The sequence below is a fragment of the Erinaceus europaeus genome, chromosome 10 (assembly GCF_950295315.1).
Source record: "Erinaceus europaeus chromosome 10, mEriEur2.1, whole genome shotgun sequence".
Taxonomy (NCBI): Eukaryota; Metazoa; Chordata; class Mammalia; order Eulipotyphla; family Erinaceidae; genus Erinaceus; species Erinaceus europaeus.
The window spans coordinates 13,475,647-13,499,874 of NC_080171.1; the positions used below are offsets into that span (position 1 = coordinate 13,475,647).

Genomic DNA, 24,228 nt, shown 5'->3' on the forward strand with positions numbered 1-24,228 from the left:
TGCAAGTGTCTATCTCCCCCCCCCCTCAATTTCTCTCTAAGGATCCAGGCCTCCCCCTCCCCACCTGTGAGGAAAGAGGACACTTCCCAAGAGGTGAAGGTGCAGGTGTCTCTCCCACTTTTTCTCTCCTTTCCCTTTCAATTTCTGTCCCATCCAATTCCAAGGGCAGGGAGGAAAAAATGGCTCCTGGAAACAGTGGATTTGCTGTGCAGGTGATAACCCCGGTGGAAAAAAAAAAACTATAAAGTAAAGTTTGGGGGGGCTGAGGAGGCAGACCGGGGAGGGGTGCAGTGAGGAAGAGATGGCATGAGTAGCTGAGATGGCCTGTTGGTGAGATGGACAGAGTCCCAAGCTGCTGCCAGGCAGACATATGAATGCAGGAGGTAGACCAGCTGCTGACTCTGCGACTTCCGGCCCCAGGCCCTGGGAGGGCATCCACACCAGGTGTGGGGCTGCCAAGAAGTACGGTGAGGACTCTCCACTTTTTGCTTCTTCAGACAGTGCTTCCCTGTGTCACCAGTGTTGACTGGGAATTTCAAGCTTGAAATGATCTCAGAAACCACTTATTTCCCTGATGGAGAAGCCACGGCATGAACCTAACTCAGAATCCTGGAGCCTGGTGGGTGACTAAGGACAAGCCACTGGTGTCAACCAGCCCTGGGGTGTCTGTTTCTCCTCCTCTGGATACTTGAGCAGTTGGACATGGGAGAAAGAACAAAAGGAACATGAGTTAGACCTGCCTTTTCCTTTGTTTGTAAAGATAGAAACAGAGGCAGAGAGAGAGACCAGAGCACCAAAGCTCCCTTCATTGGTGTGGGGGCTGGCTAGAACCTGGGCCGTGCACATGGCAGAGCAGCACACTATCCAAAGAAGCTGTTTCAGGGGCTTGAACCTGGGTCCTTGCACACAGTGATGTGGGCACTTAACCAGGTGCACCACTGCCTGGCCCCTGGTCTGCCTTTCTCCATGAATCCTCTGGAATGTTTGCTTGAATGTCTACATGCCCAGGGAGCTTTTCATTGGGAAGATGGCCATGGGAGATGATAACAGTAGCAACTGAGCCTGAGGGAGTGCTTCCCTGAGAGCAGGCACGAGGCTCAAAGCTTAACACCTGTCTGCCCACTGAGTCCCCAGTCCTGTGAGGCAAAGGTTAAGTTAGACCCCTTCTGAACTAGCGAAATAGCCCACGTGGCTAGTTAGACCCCTTCTGAACTAGGAAAATAGCTCACGTGGCTAGTTAGACCCCTTCTGAACTAGCAAAATAGCTCACGTGGCTAGTTAGACCCCTTCTGAACTAGCGAAATAGCCCACGTGGCTAGTTAGACCCCTTCTGAACTAGGAAAATAGCCCACGTGGCTAGTTAGACCCCTTCTGAACTAGGAAAATAGCTCACGTGACTAGTTAGACCCCTTCTGAACTAGCGAAATAGCTCACGTGGCTAGTTAGACCCCTTCTGAACTAGCGAAATAGCCCACGTGGCTAGTTAGACCCCTTCTGAACTAGCGAAATAGCCCACGTGGCTAGTTAGACCCCTTCTGAACTAGCGAAATAGCCCACGTGGCTAGTTAGACCCCTTCTGAACTAGCGAAATAGCCCACGTGGCTAGTTAGACCCCTTCTGAACTAGGAAAATAGCTCACGTGGCTAGTTAGACCCCTTCTGAACTAGCGAAATAGCCCACGTGGCTAGTTAGACCCCTTCTGAACTAGCGAAATAGCCCACGTGGCTAGTTAGACCCCTTCTGAACTAGCAAAATAGCCCACGTGGCTAGTTAGACCCCTTCTGAACTAGGAAAATAGCTCACGTGGCTAGTTAGACCCCTTCTGAACTAGCGAAATAGCCCACGTGGCTAGTTAGACCCCTTCTGAACTAGCGAAATAGCCCACGTGGCTAGTTAGACCCCTTCTGAACTAGCGAAATAGCCCACGTGGCTAGTTAGACCCCTTCTGAACTAGCGAAATAGCTCACGTGGCTAGTTAGACCCCTTCTGAACTAGCGAAATAGCTCACGTGGCTAGTTAGACCCCTTCTGAACTAGCGAAATAGCTCACGTGGCTAGTTAGACCCCTTCTGAACTAGCGAAATAGCCCACGTGGCTAGTTAGACCCCTTCTGAACTAGCGAAATAGCCCACATGGCTAGTTAGACCCCTTCTGAACTAGGAAAATAGCCCACATGGCTAGTTAGACCCCTTCTGAACTAGCGAAATAGCTCACGTGGCTAGTTAGACCCCTTCTGAACTAGCGAAATAGCCCACGTGGCTAGTTAGACCCCTTCTGAACTAGCGAAATAGCCCACGTGGCTAGTTAGACCCCTTCTGAACTAGCGAAATAGCCCACGTGGCTAGTTAGACCCCTTCTGAACTAGCGAAATAGCCCACGTGGCTAGTTAGACCCCTTCTGAACTAGCGAAATAGCTCACGTGGCTAGTTAGACCCCTTCTGAACTAGCGAAATAGCTCACGTGGCTAGTTAGACCCCTTCTGAACTAGGAAAATAGTTCACGTGGCTAGTTAGACCCCCTTCTGAACTAGCGAAATAGCTCACGTGGCTAGTTAGACCCCTTCTGAACTAGCGAAATAGCCCACGTGGCTAGTTAGACCCCTTCTGAACTAGGAAAATAGCTCACGTGGCTAGTTAGACCCCTTCTGAACTAGCGAAATAGCTCACGTGGCTAGTTAGACCCCTTCTGAACTAGCGAAATAGCCCACGTGGCTAGTTAGACCCCTTCTGAACTAGCGAAATAGCCCACGTGGCTAGTTAGACCCCTTCTGAACTAGCGAAATAGCCCACGTGGCTAGTTAGACCCCTTCTGAACTAGCGAAATAGCCCACGTGGCTAGTTAGACCCCTTCTGAACTAGGAAAATAGCTCACGTGGCTAGTTAGACCCCTTCTGAACTAGCGAAATAGCCCACGTGGCTAGTGCATGATCCAGCACTGAAGGAAGATTCTGTGCTATAGTCTCACGTTCTTCCTCTTTACCTCTACCTTTATCTTTAAAAAAAAAAAAAAAAAGCCCATTCTGGGGGGGCTGGGCGGTAGTGCACTTGGTTAAGCACACATAGTGCAAAGCACAAGGACCTGCACACAGATCCCAGTTTGAGCCCCCAAATTCCCACCTGCAGCGGGGTCACTTCACAGGCGGTGAAGCAGGTCTGCAGGTTTCTCTCTTTCTCTCCCCTCTCTGTCTTCCCCTCCTCTCTCCATTTCTCTCTGTCCTATCCAACAGCAACATAAACAATGGGAAAAATGGCCTCTAGGAGCAGTGGACTTGTAACAAGTGTGCTCGCTCAACCAAGTGCACCACCATCCAGTCCCAGAGCAGTGAATTTGTAGTGCTGGAACAGAGCCCCAGCGATAACCCTGAAGGACAAAAAAGCACCCATTCTACAGATGGTGCCAATGAGGTTAAATAGTAGTTGCAAGGCCCCATCACTTACAAATGGCGAGTTGACTCTGGAGTGCAGGGAGTCTGGCATCTTGAGTCACCTTGCCATCAGCCGTAGCCCTTGGTGTGGCTCTCCCCTCTGTGTTTACTGTGCGTCTCTGTTGTCTCAGGGACTCGCTGGCCAGCTGATCCGCCTGTCAGGGAGACAGGGTCCACAGCACACTCTGGCCCCTGGCCTCATTGATATTTTGCAGGAAGTTAATGCCTGTTTGTTGCTCATGAAGTATTTTAGGGGTCTGTGATAAAAAAAAAAAATAAGAAATGCAAAACTTAATTTCACTTCCCTGCTAGATTGCTCATTCTTTTTTTTTAATAACTCTCTTATCAGCCTCCTGGCAGCTTTTGCATTTCCTGTGCATGTTAATTACTTTATTAATTATGCTGATATCTTTGGTTCTGCCCAGCATATCTGGGAGCCTTTTTGTTTGCAGTATGCACCCATTTTGCCTTGTTCACTGGCATACGCAGGCGCGGTTCCCATTTCTAAAAGGGATTCTTTGAGCCTCGGCAAACACAAGGCTTTCAATTAGTCGTGCAATTGTCAATTCCCTATTTTCATCTCAGCCATGTCGCTAATAGAGTGTTTTAACATTCCCCCAAGAAGAGGCTGTATTGTGTTCAGTTTCTGACATGGTTCCTCAACCCTTGTATTTTCTTCAACAGGCAGCTCAGAGAACTGAGTTTGCAGTGAATGATGGGGAGACAGGATGGTGCCAGGGGCAGAAGAAGAGGGGTGGCAACTAGACTAGACACAGGAGAAGGTTGAGAGGTGACAATGACAGGTGGCCTGGGACCAGTTCCTGGGAGGCCTTAAGTGTGAAGTAGCCAAGTTAAGGTTCTATCCTAAAAGGCAACGTCCTCCCGCTGTGTCTGGCTTAGAATACTCATCCTGTTATGTATCCTCAATAAAATGGGTTACAGGGACATGGCTCCAAAGTAAAGAAATCCCAGAAACCATAGATACATAGCTAGGAAAATGAGTGACGGGCTGGATTATGCTTATGACTCCTCAAAGTAAAATAATATTTTTAAAAAAAATGAATTTGTATTTTAATTATTTTAGTAAATAAGTAAAATTGAACAAGCAATGCCAAAACATCTCTGGTCCTGGAGTCCTTTTAAAAAATATATTTACGGGGGTCGGGCGGTGGCGCAGTGGGTTAAGCGCATGTGGCGCAAAGCGCAGGGACCGGCGTAAGGATCCCGGTTCGAGCCCCCGGCTCCCCACCTGCAGGGGAGTCGCTTCACGGGCGGTGAAGCAGGTCTGCAGGTGTCTGTCTTTCTCTCCCCTTCTCTGTCTTCCCCTCCTCTCTCCATTTCTCTCTGTCCTGTCCAACAACGAATTGCGTCAACAAGGGCAATAGTAATAACCACAACGAAGCTACAACAAGGGCAACAAAAGGGGGAGAAAAAAAATGGCCTCCAGGAGCAGTGGATTCATGGTGCAGGCACTGAGCCCAGCACTAACCCTGGAGGAGGAAAAAAAAAAAAAAAAAATATATATATATATATATATTTATTTTATTCAGTGGGACAGAGAAAATTTTAAAAGAAGAGAGAGAGAGACAGAGAGAGACCTGCAGCACTATTTCACTAACCACGAACCAGGTCCCTCACCCCCTAAGTGGGAGCCAGGGCTTGAACCCACGTCCTTGTGCGTGGTAAGGTCCACCACCCAGCCTCCCATGAAACCCTCTTGTCCCCTGTCATCTTTACATACTCAGCAGGATGTAATTTGGGAAGGGTTACTAGAGGGGCCGGCAAGGAGCCTCTCTGGATTTAGAGCAGGAAGGAGCCTGTCCAGATTCTCTTTCAGAAAAGGCAGCTTGGGCAGCTGGTGGAAATGAGGAAGACAGGGAACAAGAGGAAAAGAGAAGGCGGACCCTGAATTGTTCAAGCAAGACAGACACAGTGAGGGTCTAAACCAAAGGTTTCAAATGTTTCAGTGTTTTCTCTCCATTTTATTTCAAGCTGCATTGTTGTCTTAAAATTGGAAAATCGCTGTTGCTATAATAAATCATAGCACAAGGATTTTACTCAGGCATAAAATCTGAATGAGAAAGGCAATCTATACAATCTTCCATCTTCAAAAGAAGCATTTAGCCCAACGGGGTGTTGGAACACAGTGGCCATCTGTTTCTGCAAATCAGAGAGCATTGAGGCTTTGCAGTCAGACAGACCCAGAGACAGGCTCCAGGCCCTCCATGGCTTGGCTGTCCCAGGCAAGCAGCTTCTCTCCTCGGTCTGTCTTTCTTCCCCTACACTGAAGAGAAGGGTGCATTTGTTTGCTCACAGAACTGTGTGAGCTGAGCACGGTTCCTTCTTCTTCTAGCGTTTGCCCTTCTTCCGTAGCCAGTCAACAGCGTCAGCTTGAAAGCTGTCAGGAGCTGCTTGTTGCTGGCTTTGAAAGTGACTGGGATCCATGTGGATTCAGTCGGCGAGGAAGGATCGTCAGTTTCCCCAATGAATGGGGACTCACGGGGTGCACCACGAGAAGATCGATCCAATGCATCCCAGCACGGTTCCTGATGTGTGTTAACGCAAGAGCGCTTGGATCCCTGCCCTTGTTTATCAGTGAGAATAGGTGGCCGTAGGCAGATGTAACAAAGAGCCCTAGATAAAGCGACGGTCTGTTTCTCTCAAAGCCCACCTGTGAATCCAGGTGTTCTCCATGGCCGCTGTCTTCTGTAAGGCAGCCAGGTGCCAGGCAGAACGTAGATATTGCAACACTTCAGCCTTTGAGCCGCCAGGGTTGAAATTCACTTCTACCCAAAGTTCTTTGGTCTTTGTCGTGTGAACCTTCTCGCAGCCCCCAACCCTTACCTGCAAGTGACTGAGAACTATGGGATACTGAGCAACTCCTCTTCTCCCTTCCCCTTGACCAATCCACTTACTCTCTCCGCCTCGGTTTTCTCATCTGTAAACTGGGATGGTGGGGCAAGGTGGTGGCACACCAGCGTAAGCGCACGTTATCATGTGCAAGGACCTGGGCTCAAGTCCCTGGGCCCTACCTGCAGGGGGAAAGCTTTGTGAGTGGTGAAGCAGTACTGTGGGTGTCTCTCTCTGTCTTTCTCTCTCTCTATCTCCCCTTTCCCTCTCAATTTATGACTGTCTCTACCCAATAAATAAAGACAAGACCAAAAAAAAAAAAAAGAGAGAGAGTGTGATAGCGCAGAGGATTAAGCTCACATGGCACAAAGCACAAAGACCAGCATAAGGATCCCAGTTTGAGCCCCCAGCTCCCCACCTGTGGGGGGGGTCGCCTCACAAGCGGTGAAGCAGGTCTGCAGGTATCTGTCTTTCTCTCCCCCTCTGTCTTCCCTTTCCCTCTCGATTTCTCTCTGTCCTACCGAACAACGACAGTAATAACAACAATAATAACAATAATGATAAACATGGGCAACAAAAGGGAAAAAATGGCCTCCAGAAGCAGTGGGTTCATAGTGCAGGCAGTGAGCCCCATCGATAACCCTGGAGGCAAAAAAAAAAAAAAAAAAAAAACCACCTCGTATTGACATGTCCTGATCTATGTTTCATGAGTCTGTGGTAGAAACACGTGAGAATATATATGGGGAACATGCTGACTTAGAGTCAGTCAGACAGGTCACATTCCTTGGTTCACAAGGAGGTGGGTCAACGTCGGCCTTCCTTAACTCTGTGCTTCTTACTCTTTCTTACTCCTCCAATCCCATCTGGACTGCCCACTCCCTCCTCCCATTTGGGTCTTTTTAAACTGCTTTCCACTGAGATCATTAAGGCTGTTTAGCAGTGAGCAGCCAGCCTTTGGTGGTCTAGTTTTAGAATCCTATATTAGGCCACACATCCTGTATGGAACGAGAAACCCTCACCAGTGCTCTTCTCCTGGACAACAGAAAACTCACATAATGGGTCTATGGTTCCACCAGGGTGAGTGTGCACGTGTGTGTGTGTGTGTGTGTGTGTGTGTGTGTGTGTGTGTGTGTGTGTGTGTATGTGTCCCAAGCAAGCTCAGGGCACAGCCCCACATGAATGGGGCTCTGGGTGGAGAGGGAACAACAGTACCACCCTACCCAGCCCCTCTGAAAGACCTGTGTTCTGCTCTGAGGCCCAGGCCTGTGGAGACAGTAACCAGAGAAGGGCAGCTAAGCTGAGGAAAGCAGCAGAAACCGTCATGGAAGACAGGCTGAGGGCACAGCAACGAGGAGGCTCAGAAGGGCACAGGCACTGTCTCTAAGCTCCAAAGGGATTTTTCTGCCTCCAGAAAGAAGCCACAGCCTGCAGGGTCCCAGCGGGCAGAGCAGGACCGGACCGACAGGTGCAGTTCTGAGTGTACAGTCTTCAGACTAGGATGATGAACATTGACTTTCCAGATGACCTGTCCAAAAATGAGCCAGGGATTGGTGGAATAGCTTGCTTAGTGTTCTGCTTTTTATTTGATGTGTGTATGTATGTATTTTGTTGCCACCAGGGTTGTTTTTGGAGTTCAGTGCCTACACTGCTCCCTCCCAGCAACCATTTTTTCCTTTTTATTCCCCACCCTTTTTTTTTTTAATTTGTTAGGACACAGAGGAATTGAGATGGGAGGGGAAATAGGAAGGGAGGAAGAGAGACACTTGCAGCACGTGCTCCGCCATTCATGAAGCTTCCTCCCTGCAGATAGGAACCGGGGGTTTGGACGCGGATCCTTGCACACGGTGAAGTGTGAGGTGTGTGCTCGACTGAGTGTACCATGGCCCGGCCCCAGTCAGTGTGCTTATTGCCATGTGCTCAACCAAGGTTTGAGTCTAGCCCCCAACCACACTGAAAGAAGCTTTAGTGCTGTGGTGTCTCTCTCCCTCTCTCTCTCTTTCTCTCTCTCCCTCTGCCTTTCCCTCTTCCTATTCTTTTCCATCTCTGTCCCTATCTTGGAAGGAAGGAAGGAAGGAAGGAAGGAAGGAAGGAAGGAAGGAAGGAAGGAAGGAAGGAAGGGAGGGAGGCTTCCTTAAAGAGAGTCACTAGAAGTGTGCAAGGGTCCATGGCATAGAGGCATACTGGATGTGGGAGACACATGGATTATGGACTGGAGTCTCTCTGATACGAAATGTGTGGAATCCTCCAAACTGGAATGGTGCAGACCCAGATGACTTTATACATACACTGGCCGGTGGGTGAGTCTGATGGCCGTACGGGGACACACACAGTGCTCAGTGCCGGTGGCCTTCCCTGGAGTTCCCGAGTGCAGCCGGCATTGGCGGCAGTGGCAGTTACAACATCCTGCTCAGGAATAATCTTTGCAAGGCTCCCCTTTGGGGGCTCCCAGTCCGCCACTTCCCTGACTGGTAGCAGGTGAATGAAATTGATGCACTGTTCCCACATCCACATGGGGCCTGTGTGTCTCCGAATCTCTAGTCTTCTGTCTTCTGGGCTCTCACTGTGTGCTCAGAGCCACCCTCAAAGCAGGTGAGCCAGCATTTCTCAGCAGAGATCCCAGGGCTGGAGTGAGAGCACGTAAGAAAGGGAGGGCTGGAGGCCAGGTCAGCAGCTGTCACTGACACCAGCGTGATGCTTCGTCGCTCTGTTGCCTTTTAGTCAAAGACAAGCTGTAAAATCCAAGATGCCGCTGGGAGCAGGGGAGAGACGTCTAGGGAGGTTCATCCAAACAGCTGCCTCCCACTCCTTGGAGAGCTGAGTCTTTCCACGGTTATCCAGAGAAGAGCAGGTACACGGGAAGGGCCTGGACTAGGAAATTTGGACACTCAGGCTCAGGTGTCAGGCCCCTGGATTTCTCGCCACGTTACATGGTGTTACTCTATATAAAGTGACAAGTGGCTCAGACTCGAAAGGCATCTAGATAGAACAAGTGATGTTGAAAGCTGTAACAGTGACAGCACGCAAGGAGCAATGGTAGGGTGCAGGCATTCTGTCCAGAAGCCCACACGCTCCAGCTTCCTGATTTAGGGGGTCTTCACACCCTAGTTCTGTCACCTCCCCTTTCACACCACGCTGGGCTTGAACTTGACAGCAGGGATGAACCAGCAGCCCAGCCGTGCACTGAGTTAGCAGCAGGCCCCTGCGAGAGGGAGGTGAGGGACGGACGCCATGTTTGCAGGTGCAGCCAGGGCTGGCCAAGGCCAGCTCAGCTGAGGTCTGAGCCGGGGAAGGTTCAAAGACAGGGAAGGAGAGACGCCAGCCCAAGTGGGGAGGGCAGTTTAGACAGGGTCCTCCGGGAGCTCCTCTCACTTCCAGGATGACCTTCTCACTCCAGGTCAGGGACAAGCATCCCCACAGGCCTTTGGCCTGCGTGGTGCTGCAGGAGAGATAGGATGTAGGTGGTGGGTTGGAAAGTGTCCTAGACCAGGCTGGAAAGTTAGGGGACAACGGGGCAGTCTTCAGTCTGGGAATACGAGTTTTTGCCATGAGAAACGGCACACCTGGCTCAGCATACATGTTATAGTGCACAAGGACCCAGGTTCAAGCCCCTAGTCACCACCTGCAGGAGGAAAGCTCCACTAGTGGTGAAGCAGGGCTACGGGTGTCTCTCTGTCTCTCTCCCTCTCTGTCTCCCCCTCCTCTCTTGATTTCTGGCTGTCTCTATCCAATAAATAATTTTTTTAAGATAGAAAACATGACTAGCAGAGCCCTTGCTGACTCAAGGCCTTGGTAGCTGGAGAATCCTAGTCCAACCATGTGGACAGAAGAGAAACCCTTCTCATGGCAGACACCCCCCACCCCGACACACCAGTGACCAAGACACAACAGGCAGTTGAGGGGGTTATGGTTAAAACAAAGGAGAGTCGAGATAAGTCACCTGACAGAGGGGGCACCTTACCAAGCACAGTCCTGGTTCAAGGTCCTGGTTCAAGACCTGACACCACATGAGAGCACCACAGAGAGCATAAGGAGATTGCCGTGGCTGGTGGAGTGGTGCTGTGGGGTTGCGCCTCTCTGCCCCCCTCTCTCTCCTTTCTAAAATAAGAAGGAATAAATAAAAGGGTCTGGGAAGCCCCTCAGCAGTGGTGGTATACACGTCAAGTCCCCAGCACCACTATAAGTTGTTTTCTTTTTAAATTTTTTCATTTCATTTACTTAGAATTTTCAAAAAATATTTATTTATTTATTCCCTTTTGTTGCCCTTGTTTTTTTGTTGTAGTTATTATTGATGTCATTGTTGCTTAATAGGACAGAGAGAAATGGAGAGAGGAGGGGAAGACAGAGAGGGGGGAGAGAAAGACAGACACCTACAGACCTGCTTCACCACCTGTGAAGCGACTCCCCTGCAGGTAGGGAGCCGGGGGCTCGAACCAGGATCCTTACGCTGGTCCTTGGGCTTTGTGCCACGTGCGTTTAACCCACTGCGCTATCACCTGACTCCCTATTTAGAATGTTTATCTTACTTATTTAGAAAGAGACAAATAGACATAGAGGAGATACACCACAGCACTACCCCACCATTTATGGAGCTGCCACTGTCCATAGTGCTCCTGGGTGATGCTTGCACGGAGCCCAGAGCTCCACACCTGGTAAGGTCTGCTCTGCCGGCTGCGTCGTCTCCTGACCCACGTGAGAGAGCTGTAGCATGGGGAAACTTTGACTGCTGTGGTGTCTCTCCTCACTCTCTCTCTCTTTCTGTCTCTCTCTCTCCCACTGAGGAGCAGTAACGCTCCAGTGACAATAAAGACACACAAAGAGAGAGAGGTGGGACCGGGCAGCAGGTTAAGCGCACATGGTGCAAAGCACGAGGACAGACATAAGGATCTCGGCTCAAGCCCTGGGCTCTCCACCTGCAGTGGGGGGTGTCACCTCAAGAGTGGTGAAGCAGGTCTGCAGGCGTCTGTCTGTCTCTCCCCCTCTCTGTCTTCCCCTCTTCTCTCCATTTCTCTCTGTCCTATTCAAAAATGACAACAGCAATAACAACAATAATAGTTACCACAACAATAGACAACAGGGGCAACAAACAGGGGGAAAAATGGCCACCAGGAGCAGTGGATTTGTAGTGCAGGCACCGAGCCCCAGCAATAACCCTGGAGGCAAAAACAAAACAAAAACAAAAACAAAAAAACCAGAGAGGAGAGAAATGGCTGGAGAAGCAGAAGGTCTGGGAGGAGGAGGAGCTGCAGACCAGCTAGGGACTCGGGAGGAAGACTCTGCAGGAGAGGGATGGCGGGTGCGGCAAGATGCGCAAAGGCTGGCTTCTTCCCTCAGCTGTTTTTCCAGTTAGTGCTCCGGTACAGAAGAAATGACTGTCTCCTCATTAAGCTTTTGTTTTTATTTCTTCTCAAGGCTTCATTCACAGCTTCTCAGAATCTTACTGTACTGTGCCAGAGTCTGAGGGCCTAGGTTTCCCTCCTCTACAGAAGCAGAGTCTCTCTGCTTGCCTCACCTTGGCTCATTCTGCTCCCACCCAGGCCAGCGCCAGGGCTGCAAAAGGAGAGAGAAACTGTGGTGCGACCCTGAGTCTCTCTGGGCAGCCCCAGCCTGCAGACTCGTGCCTTGCAGGGCTAAGGTGTGTGTGTGGTGGGGGGGGGGGGACAACCTGGTCAGGTAAGGGCAGGTTCGAGCTAGGCTCCATGCAGCCAGCTCTGGCACTTGAGTGGGGGACTCAGAATAAAAGGGGTGTGCTTGCTTGAGGTTGACCAGCAGACCTTCTCATTCGCCAACACAGCTTCTGCAAAACCAAGTGCCTGGGTAAACATTTCGCCATGTTCTCATGCATCCTGATGTCAGCTAGGGCCTCATGAGCCTAGAGGTCCAGGAAGATTTTTCTCAAATCTGTTCTTCCCCAGGAGGAGACCTGAGTCAGTTCTGAACTACTTAGGGATCTGAATTTTGTTTGTTTGTTTGGTTGGTTGGTTGGCTGGTTTTGTTTTTGCCCCTAGGGTTATCGCTGGGGCTCAATTTCTGCACCATAAAACCATGCTCTTGGTGGCCATTTTTTTTCCACTTCATTGGATAGAACAGAGAGAAATTGAGAGAGGAGAGGGAGATAGAAAGGGTGAGAGACAGATAGATGCCTACAGACCTGCTTCATCGCTTGTGATGTGTCCCCCTGCAGTGGGAAGACAGGGCTCTTTACCAGCCTGCTTTGTCGGCTCCCAGTCTGCTTTCTGATTCACTGAGTCGCACCCTCCCCTGTTTTCATCCCATGTCACCCCAGCACATCTTGGGCCCCTTCTTCAGGACCGCTGGCTTCCCTATCCCCTGCCACGCATCTTCTCGATACCAGATGGACTTCTAGAAGGTGTGGAGTCTGTAGGGAGAGCACCCGTGGCCCGCCAGCTTCCTCCCTGCTCCCTGACTCTTACCTCCCTCCAGCCACCTCAGAACACCCCTTGCACCTAGCACTCCTCCTTCCCAGAGCCGACTCTCCCCACCAAAGCGAGGGTTCTCCCCTGGGCGATTCCTCTCCAGCTGCTAAGACAGCAGCAGAATTTTCCCAACACTGCAGAGCCACTCACCGGCAAGCTTCCTCACTCACATCAACTGTTTTCAGTCACCGCGCAGTCCCTCCCCCGTGCTTTTACCAACTTAGCAGTGAGCAGTTGTCACACTCACTTCAAAGAGATCCTCAGCATTAGAAACTCTTCCCTGCATTTGCTTGACTTTGGAACAAGGGCCGGAAACCCACCTGGATTAGTGGCCCAGACCAGAGCCAGACACACCCTGGCGCCCTGGGCTGCTCTCCAGGTCTCTGCGGAGTCACCCAAACCTTAACACTATGGAGTCTAAACAGAATGGAACACAGCCCTGTAGGATTCTACTGCTTTGGGAGGACTTTTCATCTTTGAGCAGAAAGAAACAGGGAGAGGGAGAGAGACAGAGAGAAGAAGAGACGCCACACACCACTCTGCTGTTCATGGAGCTTCCTCCGGCCCAGCTGCACGTTATCCAGATGGTCTGGATTTTTAGCCCTCAACTACGATACTTCTAGGGCCACCATGTGCTGAGAGCCTGTGTTTCTCCCCTTGCTCTAGAGACAACGGTAAATGTTCCGGCAGGTGCCAAGCACTGTCCAGCCAACCCTCTTCCCTGAGCTCACCTCCTCACCCACAGGGGGTCTTGGCTTCCTGTGGGAGGTGTGTGCTCGGCACCGGTGGCTCCTGGCCAGACTGCCTGCCGAGTTCACCACATGACCAGCCCTGTACCGACTGGGCTGTGAACAGAAACTCAGGCCCGGGGAAGCAGTCGGGCCACTGCCCGACCTTAGTGTGCCTTGTCAGCCCCCGAGATCAAGCTGCTTTGACCTTGGGTGAGTGGCAGTACACGAGAGCCCTTCCTGCTCCAGGCCTTCCTGCCCCTGCTCCTTGACCCCCACTCTGCACCTGACGCCTCAAGCACAGAGAGGCCCTGCCAGGAGAACAGCAAAAGTCAAGATGCGACGTCAGCAAGGCAGCTCACCCAAACGGTGTGCCTGCTTTGCCGTACACCTGTGTCTTTTCTTCTCTCATGTCTGTCTGTCTACCTGAGAAAGCCAGCTTAGAGCAATAAAACCCTGGTAATAACAAATAGAAGGGGTGAAAAAAGAGTTATGGAGAGATGGAGCGGAGGGGAGATGCAGCGGCCTGCTCTGGGGGAAACTGAGCCAGCCTGCCTTTGTGGCTGACTTGCTGAGTGCCCTTAGACATGCCTCCTGTCCTCTCGGAGCCTCTGTTCCCTCACCTGCAGCATGGCTAGAAAGTCCCTAGCCCCTTCCCTAGAGCTAGACTGTCCTGACATGGAATGCAGGAAGACACCCCAGTGCGAGCACATCTATGCATCCGAGCCCCACGAAGGGCTGGTAATGTCAGGACCTCTGAGTCCACTGTCTTCACTGGCCCAGAGGAAGCCCCTGCCAACCACAGCCCTCACACAGCAACAGAGCTTCCTGCTCAATTCTTTTTTTTTTTATTTAAGAAAGGATTAATTAACAAAACCATAGGGTAGGAGGGGTACAACTCCACACAATTCCCACCGCCCAATCTCCATATCCCATCCCCTCCCCCGATAGCTTTCCCATTCTCTATCCCTCTGGGAGCATGGACCCAGGGTCATTTAGGGTTGCAGAAGGTAGAAGGTCTGGCTTCTGTAATTGCTTCCTCGCTGAACATGGGCGTTGACTGGTCGGTCCATACTCCCAGTCTGCCTCTCTCTTTCCCTAGTAGGATGGGTCTCTGGGGAAGCTGAGCTCCAGGACACATTGGTGGTGTCTTCAATCCAGGGAAGTCTGGCCGGCATCCTGATGAAACCTGGAACCTGGTGACTGGAAAGAGAGTTAACATACAAAGCCAAACAAATTGTTGAGCAATCATGGACCCAAAGCTTGGAAAAGTGGAAAGGAAGTATTAGGGAGGTACTCACTGCTAACTCTAGTATACTTCTGCTTTCTTACTTTGGTGCCATACTCCAAACTCAGTCAATTTCTGCTTTGCGTTTCTACTTCTTTTTTTTTTTTTTACATGCATAACATTCCCCAGATTCCCATTTAGCAATACAACCCCCACTATTTCATTCATCATTTTTCATGGACCTGTATTCTCCCCACCCACCCACCCACCCCAGAGTCTTTTACTTTGGTGTAATACTCCAATTCCATTTCAGGTTCGACTTGTGTTTTCTTTTCTAATCTTGTTTTTCAACTTCGGCCTGAGAGTGAGATCATCCCATATTCATCCTTCTGTTTCTGACTTATTTCACTTAACATGAATTTTTCAAACTCCATCCAAGATCGGCTGAAAACGGTGAAGTCACCATTTTTTACAGCTGAGTAGTATTCCATTGTGTATATATACCACAACTTGCTCAGCCACTCATCTGCTGTTGGACACCTGGGTTGCTTCCAGGTTTTGGCTATTACAAATTGTGCTGCCAAGAACTTATGTGTACACAGATCTTTTTGGATGGATGTGTTGGGTTCCTTAGGATATATCCCCAGGAGGGGAATTGCAGGGTCATAGGGTAGGTCCATTTCTAGCCTTCTGAGAGTTCTCCAGACTGTTCTCCACAGAGGTTGGACCAATTGACATTCCCACCAGCAGTGCAGGAGGGTTCCTTTGACCCCACACCCTCTCCAGCATTTGCTGCTGTTACCTTTTCTGATGTGTGACATTCTCACAGGAGTGAAGTGATATCTCATTGTTGTCTTGATTTGCATTTCTCTGACAATCAGAGACTTGGAGCATTTTTTCATGTGTTTCTCGGCCTTTTGGATCTCTTCTGTGGTGAATATTCTGTCCAATTCCTCCCCCCATTTTTGGATGGGGTTATTTGTTGTCTTGTTGTTGAGTCTGGTAAGCTCTTTATATATGTTGGTTATTAAACTCTTATCTGATGTATGGCATGTAAAGATCTTCTCCCATTCTGTGAGGGGTCTCTTGATTTGGGTAGTGGTTTCTTTTGCTGTGAAGAAGCTTTTTAATTTGATGTAGTCCCATAGGTTTATACTTGCCTTAGTCTTCCTTGTAATTGGATTCATTTCATTGAAAATGTCTTTAAAATTTATGCAGAAAAAAGTTCTGCCAATATTTTCCTCTAAGTATCTGATAGTTTCTGGTCTAACATCCAAGTCCTTGATCCACTTGGAATTTACTTTTGTATTTGGTGAAATACAGTGATTCAGCTTCATTCTTCTGCATGTTTCAACCCATTGTTTCCAACACCATTTGTTGAAGAGACTCTGCTTTCCCCATGTAATAGTCTGAGCCCCTTTGTCAAAGATTAGATGTCCATAGGTGTGGGGCCTCATTTCTGGGCTCTCAATTCTATTCCACTGGTCAGTGTGTCTGTTCATGTTCCAGTACCAAGCAGTTTTGATGACAATGGCCCTATAATATAGTTTGAGATCTGGCAGTGTGATGCCTCCGGTTCTGTTCTTTTTTCTCAAGATTGTTTTGGCAATTCTAGGTCTTTGCTGGTTCCAGATAAACATTTGTAGCATTTGTTCTATTCTCTTAAAAAATGTGCTTGGGATCTTGATGGGGATAGCATTAAATTTGTAGATGGCTCTGGGTAATATATTCATTTTGATGATGTTAATTCTTCCAACCCATAAGCATGGAATATCTTTCCACTTCTTTGTGTCTTTTTCAATTTCTTTGAGTAGTGACTCATAGTTTTCAGTATACAAGTCTTTCACTTCTTTGGTTAGGTTTATTCCTAGATATTTTATTGTTTTTGTTGCTATAGAAAAAGGAACTGATTTCTGGATTTCAATTTCTTCTAACTTAGTGTTTGCATAGAGGAATGCCACTGACTTTTGAATGTTAATTTTATAGCCTGACATATTACTGTATTGCCTGATGATTTCCAAAAGCTTCTTGCTAGATTCCTTAGGTTTTTCCATGTATACTATCATGTCATCTGCAAATAAGGAGAGTTTGACTTCTTCTCTTCCAATCTGTATTCCTTTAATTCCTTGCTCCTGCCTGATTGCTATGGCAAGAACTTCCAACACTATGTTGAATAGTAATGGTGATAGTGGGCAGCCCTGTCTAGTACCTGATCTGAGGGGAAATGCTTCCAGTTTTTCACCATTGAGTATGATGTTGGCTGTAGGTTTGCTATATATAGACTCCACTATCTTCAGGAATTTTCCATCTATTCCTATTTTTTGTAGTGTTTTGATCATAAAGGGATGTTGTATTTTGTCAAAGGCTTTCTCTGCATCTATTGATATGACCATGTGGTTTTTGGTCTTGCTTTTGTTGATGTGGTGGATCACATTGATTGATTTACGTATATTAAACCAACCTTGCATGCCTGGGATAAACCCCACTTGGTCATGATGAACAATCTTTTTGATATACTGCTGTATCCGGTTGGCTAGAATTTTGTTCAATATTTTCGCATCTATGTTCATCAGAGATATTGGTCTGTAGTTTTCTTTTTTGATTGTGTCCCTGTCTGCTTTTGGTATCAGGGTGATGTTGGCTTCATAGAAGCTGGCAGGGAGTATTCCAGTGTCTTCAATCTTCTGGAAGATTTTTAAAAGTAGAGGTATTAGTTCTTCTTTGAAAGTTTTGTAGAATTCATTTGTAAAACCATCTGGTCCAGGACTTTTATTTTTGGGAAGATTTTTGATAACTGTTTCAATTTCATTAGCTGTGATGGGCCTGTTCATGTTATCTACTTCCTCTTTACTTAGTTTTGGAAGTTGGTAGGTATCTAGGAAATCATTCATTTCTTCCAGGTTCTCTAACTTGGTGGCATATAGTTGTTCATAGAAGCCTCGCATGATATGTTGAATTTCTGCAGTGTCTGTTGTGATATCTCCTCTTTCATTTACTATCCGATTTATTTGGGTCTTCTCCCTTTTTTGTTTTGTGAGTCTGGCTAAAGGTTTGTCGATTTTGTTTACTCTTTCGAAGAACCAACATTTACTTTCATTGATCTTTTGTATGGTTTTCCTATTCTCAATGTTATTTATTTCTGCCCTAACTTTAGTAATTTCTGTCCTTCTGGTTGCTTTAGGGTTCCTTTGTTGTTCTTCTTCTAGGTCTTTAAGATGTGCAATCAGGCTGTTTATTTGTGCCTTTTCTTGTTTCCTAATGTGTGCTTGTATAGCTATGAACTTCCCTCTTAGGGCTGCTTTAGCTGTGTCCCAAATATTTTGATAGCTTGTGTCTTCATTTTCATTGAACTCTCGAAACATTTTGATTTCTTCCTTGATTTCCTCTTTGACCCAGAAGTTGTTAAGAAGTGTACTGTTGAGCTTCCACATTTTGGCACTGTTACTAATCTTTTGTTGATTGTTAAGTGTTAGTTTAATTCCACTGTGGTCTGAGAAGATGCTTGGGATGATTTCAGTGCTCTTGAATAGGCTGATGCTATCTTTGTGGCCTAACATATGGTCTATCCTTGAGAATGATCTATGTGGATTTGAGTAAAATGTGTATTCCAGTTTTTTGGGATGAATGACTCTGAAAATGTCCAATAGTTCTAGTTTATCTATCTCTTCATTTAGCTCCCTTATGTCTTTACTGATTTTCTTCCTGGATGATCTGTCAAGTTGAGATAGTGGGGTATTGAAGTCCCCTACTATGATTGTGTTACTGTTAATATATTGCTGTAGGTCTTTCAGTAGAAGTTTGATGTATTTAGATGGCTTCTCATTGGGTGCATAGATATTAATAATTGTTAAGTCCTCTTGATTGACTGATCCTCTGAGCATTAAGTAGTGTCCATTCCTATCTTTTTAATCTTATGTATTTTAAAGTCTATCATGTCAGATATGAGAATAGCTGTTCCTGCCCTTTTTTGTGGGCCATTGGCTTGTATGATAGTTTTCCATCCTTTCACTTTAAGTCTGTGTTTGTCTTGTTGCGTTAGGTGAGTTTCCTGTAGACAACATATTGTTGGGTTGTGTTTTCTGATCCATCTTCCTACTCTGTGTCTTTTAATAGGTGAATTCAGGCCATTCACATTTATTGATATCAAAGATTGAAGATATTTTAACGCCATTCTTGTAGAGTTTTAGAGTGTTTTGATATATGTTCTATTTGTGGTGGTCTCGTTGTTTATAGGAAACCTTTCAGAACTTCTTTCAAGGCAGGCTTGGTGATGGTTGCTTCCTTCAACTGTTGCTTGTCTGAGAAGGTTTTGATGCTTCCATCTAGTCTGAATGACAATCTAGCAGGATATAGTATTCTTGGCTGAAAGCCTTTCTCATTGAGCACTCGATAGGTATCTTGCCATTCTCTTCTGGCCTGTAGTGTTTGTATGGAGAAGTCTGCTGCTAATCTTATGGGTTTTCCTTTGTAGGTGACTCTTTGTTTTTCTCTTGCAGCCTTGAGGATCCTTTCTTTATCCTTATTCCTTTCCAACCTAAGTATGACATGTCTTGGTGTCTTTAGGTCTGGGTTAATTCTGTTTGGGACCCTCTGGGCTTCTTGAATCTTTATGTCTTTGGTGTTGTCTAGACTAGAGAAATTTTCAGCTATTATGGCCTGGAGAACGCTTTCTTCCTCCCCTTCTCTTTCTTCCTCTGGTAAGCCAATAATGCGTATATTGTTTCTTTTGAAGTCATCCCATAGGACTCTGTTGTTGTTTTCAGCATCTCTTAATCTCTTTTTGAGGTCTCTTACTTCTTCTTTAGTTGTCTCTAATTCATCCTCAATCTTGCTAATTCTGTCTTCAGCCTCATTGATTCTATTCTCTCTGCCCTCTACTGCTTTCTGGAGTTCATCTATTTTGTTGCCCTGCTCTGATACTGTTTTAGCTTGTTCAGCTAGTTGCCTTCTTAGCTCAGCAATTTCAGCTTTCAGCTCTCTAATAACCATGAGATTATTAGAATTTTCTTCCATATTCTCATTTGTTGTTCCTGCAGTTCTGATTACAATTTTTTCAAATTCTTTACTCACTCCTGTTATTATTTCCTTAGCTAATGTTTGGATGTTGAACTCGTTGTTTTGTGCTTTGCCCTCTGGAGGACTTTTAGCTGGACTCTTGTCCTGGTTCGAGTCTCCATTATTTTTTCTTGTTGTTTTAACCATTTTATATAAGTTAACAGTTTTTTCAATCCCTGAGTTGGAGTTCAGTGGTGTAAAAGCCTTTTTTTTTCCCCCTTTAGGCTATGGTAGCCTGAGGGCTTTTAAACTATCAATAGGCTTCTTGGCTTAATCAATGACTCCTGACCAAGAGATAAAGCAGGGTGTGGCAGAGATAATCCAGTGGTTATGCAAAGAGACTTTTCACAGCCCTTCAGCTATGCCACCGAGGTATAGGTCTTCTCCTGAGTTTCCCGGTTAGATCTCTGTGCCCTCCCTGTTGCTGCTCCAGATTCTGAGGGTAGTAGCAATGGAGACTCAGAGTTGTACTTGGTGAGTCTCTGGGGAGTCCTTTCCTCCCTTCAGCTGTCCCCTTGTTGGTGGAGCAGACTGGAGGTGGTGTCTCCACTGACAAACTGTCGAACTGTTAGCAGTCACTTAATCTCTCCTTAGGCCCCTCTCTCCTCTCTGTCACCAGCCACGCGTGTTTGTACTCACGGGTGATTTACTGGGTTTCTGTGGTCATTCTAGTCCTGTCTTGTTTAGGTCCGGGTGATCTCCTTTGGTATTCCTAGTTGATCCGGGAGAGGAGAGGAGAGGAGAGAAAGCGATCTGCTGCTCGTAGCTCCGCCTCCGGAAGTCGAATTCCTTCCTGCTCAATTCTTAAGGCCTCTCTGAATAGGACGCAGCAGGCATCCTGCCGGGCCTTTGGGGGGCTCTTGTGCTGACCCCAGACTCCTTAACCTCCTCAGTTAGGTCCTAGCCATCTCCCCTGTCTCATCTTTCCTCCATTAAGCTGGCTTACACAAGTGTGTGGCCAGCCGGCATGGGGCAAGAGCTCTGGGCTGCCCTGGGTTCACATGATCACGAGCGCCCAGCACAGCAGATCAGAGGAATCCAATGGCTGCCAGTTCTTAGCAACATCGCCCCGCCAGATATTCGTCGGGATGCGGCATCATCTAAGTTCATTTCCCATGTCTACGCTCGACCGGACCTGCCAATATACGCGGATATCTTCGCCCACCCTGTCCAACGCTTGACGTCTCGTCACCCAATCTGGTCTCCTACGCCTACACTGAACTTCTCTGTTCCAGACTCTTGGAAACAGAGTTGGCAGTCAGCTGAGGTAAAGAACACCTCATCACAGACCCCTGCAAACGTCAACCCCGCTTTGACCTAGCACGTTATGATTGGGCCCTCCTCAATCGCTATCGAACAGGCCATGGCCGGTGCGCCGCTATGTTCCATTGCTGGGGAGCCAGAGATGACCTGAACTGCCCCTGAGGCTCCAGACAGACTATGACCCACATAGTCAACGACTGCCACCTCTCCAGATTCAAAGGAGGTCTCGAAACTTGACATCAGGCTCAACCTGACGCTGTTGACTGGCTACGGAAGAAGGGCAAACGCTAGAAGAAGAAGAGGAATCCAAGAGTCAGAGATCAGCCCTCACGCCAGCCCCCTGAGGCTGACACAGAGGGGCCTGAGAGTGGTGTCTGGAGAGCACCCAGGAGGCGGCCCCTCCTGCCACAGCCTATGGCAGACTAGTGCAGGGGGCAGGAGGTGGGATCCCTGTGCCTGGGTCTCCTTGAAGTCACCCACTTGCTCTGCATCCTCTCCTGGGCCTTGGCTTCTCTCCCTGTAATAAGAGGACCAGGGCTTGATCCTTAGTGCTTGAGGATGGAGACTCTTGCCTTCATAGTGACCAGAGAACTTTCTGGAATCCTGGGTCAGAGGACTCTGAGTGTATTGCATTGCATAGAACAGCCCCCTCCCCAGGCAAAGCTCCCCCTCCAAAGAAGAAGAGGCCTGAATCACCCCTGCTGGGAGGGTCTGGTGGATTCTGTCATTTGGGAGGGAAAAATTTTCCAAACTCATAATCAAGTATTGCCAAAAGGCCGTCTTACCTTGAAAGGACAGCTTCTGGCTTGGCTGCCTCAGAGATGTAAGGCTGCTGCTGAGGAGATAAGCGGCCCAGCCCTGAGGGATCTGGAAGGTTCCTGCAGCCCTCTGTGGTTCTGCAGCTGGAGATAATGATGACAGTCCTCATGCAAGGAGCAGGCTTCCCAGTCTCTGAAGCCAGCCATGCCCTGGTTACCTCCCTTGATCATCGTGCCAGCCCAGGGAGTTCACAGATGAGGAAACCGTGCCTCAGAAAGACTCCCAGATGAGGCCAAGTGCACACAGCAGTGGTTAGGGAAATGGTGGAGCCACAGGGCACTAGACATACGTGCCTGAGGCCCCCAGTTCAATCCCCGCCTTTCATGCATGAGAGTGGTGCTCTGACCTGCTCGCTCTCTCTCTCTCTCTCTCTCTCTCTCTGTTCATAAAATGACTCTTTAAGAACAAACAAAAAAGTCACACCATGGGCAAGTGGACTTGGGCTAGAGCCCAGCATCTTCTCTTCTCCCTGCCTGCATGCCCTCGATGAGAGACCCCCTGACTCTTACTCCTCCCCCCAAAGAGACAATGCCAACTCACCTGCCTTCCTAGGGAAAGAGAAGCATCGTAAGACTCTGAAATACACCCCATAAGCATATGACACCTTCCCCCCTCCCTCCTCAATCAAAGTCAACTTCAAATTAAATTAAAAGGGGGTCAGGCAGTGGCACACCTGGCTAAGCATACATATTACGAAGCACAAGGACCCAGGTTCGAGCCCCTGCTTCCCACCTACAAGAGGTTCACTTCATGAGCAGTGAAGCAGGTCTGCAGGTGTCTGTCAGTCTCTCCCACTCTGTATCTTCCCCTCCTCTTTCAATTTCTCTCGGTCCTATCTAATAAAATGGGGGGAAAAATGGCGCCAGGAATAGTGGATTCATAGTGCCAGCACCAAGCCCCAGCGATAACCCAATAGGCAATTAAAGTAAATAAATAAAAGATTTTTAAAAGACATCTGACCCAGAGAGAAAGTTCAGAGGACCTGTTCCTGCACAGCAGTGCTGGCCAGCTGGGCTTGTTGGGAACTGAATCCACCCACACCCAGGCCTTCTGTGTGGCTCAGTGGCATCTGGAAGCTGCCTGCCTGCCACCTACACTCACCACCATCCCTGAACAAATGTGACTCTCCGCCCAGCCCAGCCCTGGGCAGCCCCATGCAGGACAATGTTATCAGGCCCTGAGGCAGGGTCAGAGGGCACAGCAGAGCTGCGTCCAGCCTGCTGAGCTGTTGCTCTGTGCTATTGGCGTGTGGGTGGCAGAGGGAATCTGCATTCTTCACCAAAGCTGAGGACCAGATGTCACCTTGTTTAAGATCCTTGCAGGTGAGGCCTGGACCAGCTTCAACATCACCAAGGAGAAGCTTTGCAATACAGCCCCCGCCCCCAGGCTGCATAGTGACACTCCAGGGTGAGGTGTATGTATGCCTGCGGTGGTCAGACGGACAGCAGGGTGCTGGGCTGAGCTTCACTGACCGGAGACAGACGACCAGGGACTCATGGCTGAGCTGGGAAGCAGTATCTCTTTATTCATGTGGAACACAGCACAATCTAAGCCATCTAAACTAAACTCTAATCACAATCCTGTCCTTATATATATACTCGCCAAGTAGGGTGGAAACAGGATGTGACGTAGAGAGGGTGGAGTGAAAAAAGACTGGTGCAAATCAGGGTGACTACGAGAGGGGGCGGAGCAAAAAGACATCGTGAACCAATGGGGATTAAACCAATGCCCTGCAGGCAGGCGGTGCTTAGTTAACAGTGGTTATGTAAACAGAATACAGTGTTAAGCAGGGGGGATTAAACCAATGAAACAGAAGGGGTTGTAGAAGCAGAATTAGAAGCAGACCAACAGCAGGGCTGACCTCACTCCGCTGTGGCCCCACAGGGCCTTCCTCTGGGTCCTAGAGCAGCCTCTGCGCTTCGGCCCCTGGCCACCGAGTGTCCCCCTTCCCAGGAATGCTCTTCCCTGACTTTTTCTTTGTTTTGCTTTGCTTTTTCTTTCTTTTTTCTTTTCTAGTTCATTTTTTTCACTGTTGAGGTCTCAGACTAAATATCACCCCTCAGAAAAAGAGCTTGTTTTTTTCTTTATTGGGGGATTAATAGTTTGCAGTGGACAGTACAGTAGTTGGTCCATGTGTAGCATTTCCCAGTTTTCTACATAACAATCTAACCCCCCACTAGGTCCCCCTCTGCCACCATGTTCCAGAACCTGAACCCTCCCGCCACCCCAGAGTCCTTTACTTTGGTGCAAGACACCAACTCCAGCCCAAGTTCTGCTGTGTGTTTTCCCTTCTGTTCTTATTAGAAAACGGCTTTTCTGAGTCAGCCAGACTCCCTGGCCTGACCCGCAGCTGCCCACCAAGCCCCCTGTTAGTCCCCCTTCCACGTGCCTTATGGTTCCTCTTAGGAGCTCTTGTCAATGTTCTGTT

General features: G+C 48.3%; 1 protein-coding gene across 1 annotated transcript in view; it reads left to right on the top strand.

The window, feature by feature from the left end:
* The window catches only part of GABBR2 (gamma-aminobutyric acid type B receptor subunit 2), a 521,049-nt gene that overhangs the window by 464,040 nt on the left and 32,781 nt on the right, over positions 1-24,228 (top strand). The window lies entirely within an intron of this gene.